The sequence below is a fragment of the Lissotriton vulgaris genome, chromosome 1_1 (assembly GCF_964263255.1).
Source record: "Lissotriton vulgaris chromosome 1_1, aLisVul1.2, whole genome shotgun sequence".
Classification (NCBI taxonomy): domain Eukaryota; kingdom Metazoa; phylum Chordata; class Amphibia; order Caudata; family Salamandridae; genus Lissotriton; species Lissotriton vulgaris.
In genome coordinates, this window is record NC_141685.1 from 1,281,256,146 (window position 1) to 1,281,265,165 (window position 9,020).

Genomic DNA, 9,020 nt, shown 5'->3' on the forward strand with positions numbered 1-9,020 from the left:
GCTCCGCCCTGGATGTGGCTACACCAGGGCGTTTGTAGCAGGCCCTATGATGAAGCATGTCACATACTTCGGTATGTGAGTGAGGGCAGTTTTTTCTAAATTGGGAATTTTCCTTTGCTTATGTTGATGAACTCTTTATACCCATTTTGTATGTGATCATAGTCCATTTAGGGGGTATGGGGTATTGGAGTATAAATGATTTGGCCCTCTCCCCTTTTATGTGTTTAACACACCATGCATTAACAATAATGGCAAATGCCTGTAATCTATTACAGAATAGAGCAGTTCACTGATGTTCCTTTTCTATGATCACATACAGAACTAAAGATCTCAAGTCTTATACATTGCACATGTGAACGATGCAAACTGATCTGAGAATCTGCAGCCAAACCAAGACAGTTTATTCTCATGTAAAGTCATTGACCATTGAGATTCTGCCATCCGCTGTCTCACATAGGCTGACCAGACATTCTACTTTATCGAGACTGTACTATTGCCCCAGTTTTAAGAGGGGGCGATGCCTGGCGACTGAGTGGGAATCCTTGGCCAGTATTTAGCAGAGCAGTCCATGATTGGGTGCCTGAGCCTGCCCCAAAGTTAGTGAAGAACCTCCAATGGTTACTTTCAGGAGATTGGGTGGGCTCAAGGTGTGAACATGGAAAAGCATTTTTATGACTGCCCACGGACTATGGTTCATTCCTCGGTTGGCAGGCTGTGTGTTGGTGATCAGGGCTGCTGATACCAGATCTTGACATTCTGACCAAATTATCATCAGGACCATTTCCTAGAGGTGGTCTGATCAGTCTATGCAGTGTACCTACCCGTGCTGGTGGTCCCCACCTACCTTTCTTTGCCCTGCCCGTGACTCGTAGATGGGTCTGGTGGTCCAGGCGCTAGCTGTGGCCAGGACGGGCTAGATCTTGCCTATTTATCCTATTCTTGGTGTGATTGTGCAACTTGGTGTAGGACCTCTCACATGTCCTTAGCACTGTCAAAAGCAGCAGCACAGCAGAATTCTGCCCCCACAGTCTAATAGTCAACCAAACATCACCTAGTTGTCTTTGAGGCTACCTCGGCCTCCCCGTCCTCCCTGCAGGGGGTGCTTTGGCTTGGAACCAGCTAGCTGCGGTGAGTGAAAAAAGAACTTAAGTGAGTTGCCTCGGGTGTCTGCCCTTGTTCCATGTCATGTAATTGAAAGCCTTCGTTATCAAAAACAACACATGTATAAATTAAAGGTGGGAGATCGAACAAATTAACAGGGAGAGTATAATACAAAGTTTAACAGAAAAAGACGTATTTTCTTGACTTGTAGATTGATTTTTCGGTACTTTGGCCTCTTCTTCGTGACCTCCTTTGAACTTTAGCCGGAGCGCCAGGTGAGACAGGAACTCACGGCATTATAAGTTTTGGCATGTAAATTGTGCAACGAACATCGGTGCATATTACCAAGTGCCTTATTGCCGCTTTAGCGGGATTTTTTCCCGCTAAAGCGGCGATAATTTTATCGCCCTATTACCGAGCTGTCGCTAACACCAGTTAGCGACAGCTAGTAGGAGATAGCGATCATCTTGGAGCCCGCTTTGCATGTCAGCGATATTTATCGCTAATGACATGCAAAGTGGGCGTGCCAAGATGTTAGCGACTGGAAACAGTTGCTTACATCGCTATCTCCCATTACCTACTTTTGGAAATATTCGCGCTAAGTTCGAATATCTCCAAACCCTAACGGCTGCCCAGAGCAGTTCATAGCCATGTTATCCAATGGTAGGTGGATAACATGGCTAAGAGCATTAGCTCGGTAATGCATGAATATCGCTGACTTTTCAGCGATATTCATGCATTTCGGACGATTTTTATCGCTATCGAGATAAACCTTGATAATAGCAAGGTTTATCTGCGATAAAAATCGGCGGAGCACGGCGATAATAATATTGCCGCTAAGCCAACATAGCGATAAGTATCGCTAGTTGTTGGTAATATGCTCCATCATGTACAAATAAGCTTAAGTCACTTCAAAATTCAAAGAAGTGTATTTCTTTAGCACAAGGAAGCATGAGATCATATCACTGCTCTGGGAGGCATTTATTAAAGGTAATATTTGTAACACATGATTTTAGAAACATTCTTGCTGTTCCACCCTGATGACAATTCTGTTAGTGAAGTAAGAGCCAAGTTAATTATCAAGTGCGCCCCATATATAGTATTATAGTCAGGGCCACTGTAATTATGCGACTGTGCAGTCGCTGTGATTTCTGCAAGATTATAGATTTGCCTCATTTGCCACATAATCCATCATCTGCTGCATAATCTGCGGATTTCAACAAAAAAACTGTTTCAAGCTCAAACGGTTAAAAAATTACTAAAAAAGCAGCGACACGTGTTGCTGCAGAGTGGAAGGTCTTTTGCAAAGGCTGAATGGCCACCTTTCTGTTTCTTGTTGCTATATTTGGGTGTTAAACTGGTCTAAAGAGGCGCACCCAATGCCCAGACAGTGTTAATAAGTGCAAAAAGTAGAAAATATTGAAGTAATACTATTTTAAAAAATGTGCTACATTATGCCGCATTATTTGTTTTTCTTGCCACATAATTTTCTAAATCCTGCTGCTTGATGTGACCCTCTTGTGATACATATTCCCAGTGGCACTGATCCTAGTCTATTAAATCAACCACAATAGATGTTTTTGTCTAGTGCACTTCTTTAAGGTGCTCTCATGTAAAAATAAATACAATATTTCCTAGGAATAGACAATCTATCGTGCCTGTTTTACAACAGACACTGTATTGTAAGGAAATTAGATTTTTACCCCTAACCATTTGTTTGGTGGTAGGGTGAAGGGTGGGACTCCATTTTTTTGTTGTGCAAGGTGAGGACGTTTGTAGCTCAGTCTTGCCCTTTTGTCTGCCCCTGATTACTACGTCACAGGGCCAGCGCTAGGAATGGGCAGTGTGGGCAGCTGCCCAGGGCCCCGTGCTCAGCTCAGAAACATGGGGTCCCATTTCTGGGTGAAAGGCCACAATTTCTCAGTCAGCATACATGCTCCTCCAGGACCCCTGACCTAAACCAATCACATTGCTTATGCGTTTTAAGTGAGGTGTCCCAACCTCGCTGGTCAGGGCGTTGTGTCATTCCTAGAGGTGGAGTAGTAGGGAGGCAGTGTCAGATTGGTAATGCGGGCACTCGGGCAATGCCGAGGGGCCGGTGTCCAGTTCCAGCTGTGAGCTGCTTTTTTGAGCAGTCTGGGGTGATTTGGTGGTTTCTGTGTTTTTCGGATGCCGCCAGCGGCCCAGTGGGTGCCTGAGTGGCCTTTCCGGAGGTAGATGGGCCTCCATTACCTCCCTTTTATCAAAGGGCAGAGGTGTCATTCCCTTTCTCTCGCTGGGGCCGGCCCATTAACATATGCATATTGTGCAAGGGCAGGGGGCCGAGCAAAAGTGGCTTCACTTGTATTCAGGTGTGTTTCACCAGTGTACGCTAATCCATGCATTTTTTACCCCCCTTTTTTTTATATAAAACTTCGCCGAATCAGTGTTTTGCAAAGGCAATATGCAAATGTGGGCCACTTTTTTTTTGCTTGCCCGGGAAGATTTTTAATCCCAATCCAACCCTGTAAGGGGGTGAGGAAAGACTGGGTATAGTACGTGACAGCAGCAAGGCCAACAATTATGTCGCCTCTCAGGGACAAGGGTGGGGCAGCTCCGCTGTTAAAAACCTGTGGTGAAGTCCTGTCTGCCCTTTGTGTATTCCATTTCCAGGCAACAGAAGCCTCTTTTGTTTCCAGGACCAGCCGGACATAAACAGGTAAGGAGAGGTGGCTGAGGTGAGGAGGGAGCATCCAGATCAGACTGGCACAGTAGTGCGGTGTTTAGCAAAGTGTTTCGCTACAGCTTTGAGGCACAGGGGAGGTGTTTCCCCATCCCATGTGCCTCGAAGCACTGGATCAGGCTACAAAGTTGTCTGTGGGGGCCCTTTCACTGGGACTTGGCCCATTATCCAGTGCTGTGTAACCCAGGGCAGATGGGCCTCGCAACATTCCATTAGGTTGCAAGGTCCAGGTGTGGTGCCCCCTTTGCAGGGCCTTGTATCCATTATGTAGTGCTAGGTGGCGCTGTCCTTGGCCTCGCAGCGCTATACTGGTAGATCACTACATTTTATTCCACTGAGGGACTAGCATGTTTGCTTCCCAGACCAGGCCAACAGAGCTAAACTTAGAGGGCTAGAGGGGTAAATGCAGCTAAGTGCAGAAAAACTGATAACCACCCAGTTGCCCCAGCAGGGAGGTCTGTGGCCCCTCTTTTCATGATTGTTGCAGATTAACTGCTCCATGACACACTTTTGAGTCCCCCGGCCCACTTATGTCCTATGGCCTGTGAATTAGTCATTTTTGTCCATATAATGACTTGTAGGAGATTTCATAGATACAATGTTGACAGCCCATGGCGAGTGCTGCTCCTGGGTCTTGTTTAACAGGGCAGTGAGGGTGGGTTGCAGGGGCAGACCGAAAGGATCTACTGTAGCTAGACAAGGTTTCCTGTTGTGAAGGAGTGCGACACGCTGTCAGCCAACAGCCACGAAACCTCGCTACTTGCCTTTTCAAATGTAGAAATAGCAAGCAACTTCCTTGATATGAGTGGAAAGACATTGAAATGCCTATCAAGTGTAATGTGTGAAGGTATAGTTGTATTCTCATTTACTATTCGAGTCAGGGCCACCCTTTATCCATGGGCCCCAGCCCCAAATGACTTCCTTATGAAAAACCTTGAGGGTTCTTACAGATCTCGATTTTTTTGCTCTTCCTGTTGATCTCTGAAGAGATCCAAATGCAGCTGCGCAGGTGATTGTTGAACATTCTTTAGTGCTACTCTGACCCTTTTTAGGGTCGAGCCTGCGAGAGCATGCGCTATCGCATGCGTCTTGCTTGCGAGACACTGTTGTATACATAAAAGGACTTAGATTCCACCCGTTGCTTATCATTTGTTGGCTTGCATGGCACTCTTCTGTACAGCCTTGTTAATCGTCAAGGCAGACTAAACATATTTTCTGTTCCTCACTGTGGAGCAAGGACCAAGCACTGCTTGAGTCAATTTTATCAGTGCCTGTTCACTGCTCCAGACGTTATTGAGGTACTATGCTGTACCGTTTAACTTTTATTGCACTGCATGTAGAAGGCATGTGACTGGCAGAAACGTGGCCAGCAGGACAAACAAAATTGCAAAGATTTATTTTCTATAGTCAAGCTTCTTTTATTTTGCCAAGTCTTCTCTTCTTAATTTGCACTCATGCTTTTTTAGGTTTTGCTCGTGGACACTGTTCTCAAAAGATGAGGATTATTTTATTGCAAAGCGACATTGTTTCTTTCTTATGTGTATTTTCTGAAATTATGCTTTAACACATAATTGTGCAGAACACCCCAATCTGCCCCACTGCAATCCGCCCCACCTCACCTCACCCCACACCAATCCACTCCACTTAATACAATCCACCCCAGACCACAGCAATCCACCGCACTCCACCACATTCCAATCCTCCCACCCCACTCCAATCTGCCCCACTTCAAGCTCCACACTCCAATCTGCCCCACACCAATTTCCGCAATCCAATCTGCCCCACTCGAATCTGCCCCACTCCAGTCCACAACAATCTACCCCACTCCTCTCCACTCCAATCTGCCTGACTCCCAACTGCCCCACCTCACTACATTCCACCTGTTCACCACACTCCACTCCAATCCACCCACCCCACTCCGGTTTACCCCACTCCTATTCACTACACTCCAATCCACCCTTCCAATTTTAATCCACCCCATTCAAATCCACCACATTCAGTCCACCCCACTGAAGTCCAATCCACCCCAATCGGCTCCAATCCACCTCACTCTACCCCAATCCAATCCACCCCACCCCAGTTCAATCCACCCCACTAAATCCAATCCCTCCAGCACACCACATTCCAATCCACGCACTCCACTCTGATCCACCCCACTCCACCAGTCCAATCCAAACCTCTCCCTCCAATCCAGTCCAATCCACCCCCTCCAGTCCACTCTAATTTACCCCACTCCAAACCTCCCTACTCTAATCCAATCCACCTCAAACCAATCTAATACACCGTACTCCAATCCACCTCAATCCAATCCATCTCACCCCATTTCAATCCACCCCTCTACAATCCAATCCAGTTCATTCACTTCAATCAACCTCACTTCACTCCATCCAACTCACTCTACAGTCCAATCCAATCCACCCCAATCTTCTTCAATCCAATCTACCCACTTCCTCAATCCTTTCCAACCCACTCCACCCTATCCCAACACACTCCAGGCTACGGCACTCCACTCTATCGTACTACACTATACGACACTGCACTCTGCCACTGAACCACCAAACTCTACTCCCCTCTACTCAGCTGTATGACACTGTACTTCCCATACTCCACTCTGCGACATTCTACTCCAACAAATCCAGTCGATGACACTCTAATCCCACCACTCCACTCAAGGGCACTCTGTGCCACTAGCTTAACCATGCTGAACAGCAGCCACGCTGGTGTACAACATGGCAAGTACACATTGCCAAAGCCAATAGATCTTATTGGCGAGACTTATTGGCTTTGTCAATGCTTGTTCATGATTATGTTATTCTGAGCCTTTGCCTAGAATATTTAGCATGAAAAGATGCACACAACACATTGGGTATTAACACAGTGGTGAAAAGCACAATACCTATGTGGTGGTGTTTCAAAGGTATTTGTAGCTGTTATTTGAATTACCACTACCATATAAAAGAGGTTAATTCCCCTTTTTCTAAGGAGTTGCTATTATACTATTTAATGACACTCAGATATTGGACCCTGGAAGGACGATTGTGCCCCACCTGGATTCAAACTTCTGATATACAGTTGTACATCACCGCCACCTCCTCTTGGTCCTCTTCCCCGCTTCCAGGGCAGGAAGCAGGATGCACCCCACTCCCAGCCTCCTGATAGAAATCACAATGCTGCAACGCAGTGTTCTGATTGGTCGGAGCACTGTGGTTCTGCGTTCAGCCAGAGAATGGTAGGCTGGGCATGTTCCCCATGCAGGCTGTAATGTAGCCTGCATGGAGAACATGCAAAGTGTGCATGAATGTTTGACCGGCCTGAGGGCTGGCCAAACGTTCATGCGCACTTTAGGGAGTGCAAACCACTCCTTCACTCCCCTGCTGTGTCAGCAGAGCAGCCCCGTCCAGTCCCGCCTGCAAAGCTGTCGCAACAAGGAAAAAAATCAAATAAAAACGTAGTTATCATTTTATTTTTCCAAAAGTGATACTGCTTAAAAGCAGTGGGGCGACGCTCCTCTGCTAATGGATTTTGGTTTTCTATGATGTCCCTTCTTGTGATGTCACATGCAAATTAGAGGGGCCTAGAATCTTCCATTTCGCCCAGGGCCCCAAAATTCCTAGGACCGGCCTTGTTGAAGACGAACCTGCTGTGAGAAACATCACTGTATACAAAGGCTGTGTCTGGAGAGCAACCAGCCGAGTATCACCACAGATTTGTAATAATATGGGAGAGTTTAAAATACAATGACACAACCATAGTTGAAAGGCACTCTTGTGTTTATTTCAACATTTGGAACCTCGTAGCCCCTGTGTTACTAAGGGGGATATGTAGGTAATTTCCATTGTGCGATTCTCAAATTGCGATTTTTAAGGAACCGCTATTTGAGAATAACAAAAATGGAATGTAGGTAATAATTTGCAAATTTTTTGCGAATCTCTAACATTCCTTATTTGCGATTAGCAAATTGCGAATCGCAATTAAGAAATGAGTGTCCCATTCATTCCTATGGGCCAAAAGGCCCATAGGAATGAATAGGGATACATTCTCAAATTGTGATTTTCTGTGAGAAAATCGCAATTTGAGAATCACAATTCCAAGGGTGCCAGGGTGTACAAAGGACAGCTGTTGCACCCCTGGAATGTGCCTGTAAGTACATGTGGCGCACATATATGCCCTACGGGCATGTCTGTGCGCCACATGGCACTTTGTATTTTTTTTTAAATGCATTTTTAAAGGAAATCGCAAAATACCATCTACTTGAAGTAGGTGGTATTTTGCAATTCCTTATGCCAAAATCACAATTTTGAAGGCACCCCTACATAGCATTTAAGGAATCGCAAAATTGCGATTCCTTAAATTCTATAAGCAAAATGAGGAATCGCAATTTTTGAGATTCCTTATTTTGCTAAGTGGCACCTACATATCAAAACGCTGTTTGCGATTCGCAAACTCCATTTGCGAATCGCAAACGGCTACCTACATATGCCCCTAAGTATCAGATATCAGACCGTACTTCCTCAGTGTCACGATGTAAACTGCGATCACAAGGCCTTCGTGGTCACTGACAAAGCCGCAAAAAGTGCAACCGAACAACAAAGTTGTGAAAACGACTTACCGGCAGCTATCACAAAGAATGTCTTTTATCGTTCAGGATAGAGTGATAGCATAGAGGAAAAGCCTTAATTTACAGTCACCCCTTGATTATACCACTGACTATGACGTGTGCTAAGACATCCTGAAGGTGCTAACTCGTCATTTTACCAACGGCTACAAGAGCATGAACGTAACTGAGTGGCTGCTTATGTAGCACTCAGGCTCCTCTTAGCCGTAATACCAGGTGTTATTGTTCCACGAATGAATGATATGCGTTTCAGCGTCAGAGAAGGATGAGTGGATATGGAACCAGAGCCTGCGCACCTAAAGATACGCCATCGCTTTACAAGTGCATATAACATAACATAACATAACATCCTCAGTTAAGTGGCTCATTAAGGGCTCTTGAGGAGGGTCAACATCTAGTGCGACCCTTTTCTTTGCTGCTGAAATTGTGCCTCCTTTGGTTCGCAAACTATTTGTACAATTTTGTTATAAGACTCTGCCAACCAAACTTTTTGCAGTACATGGAGCCATAACATTTCTTTAGACAATCTCTGCCCATCCTGCAATTGAAGTGCAGAATCATTAGTTCACCTGCTCTTTTTTT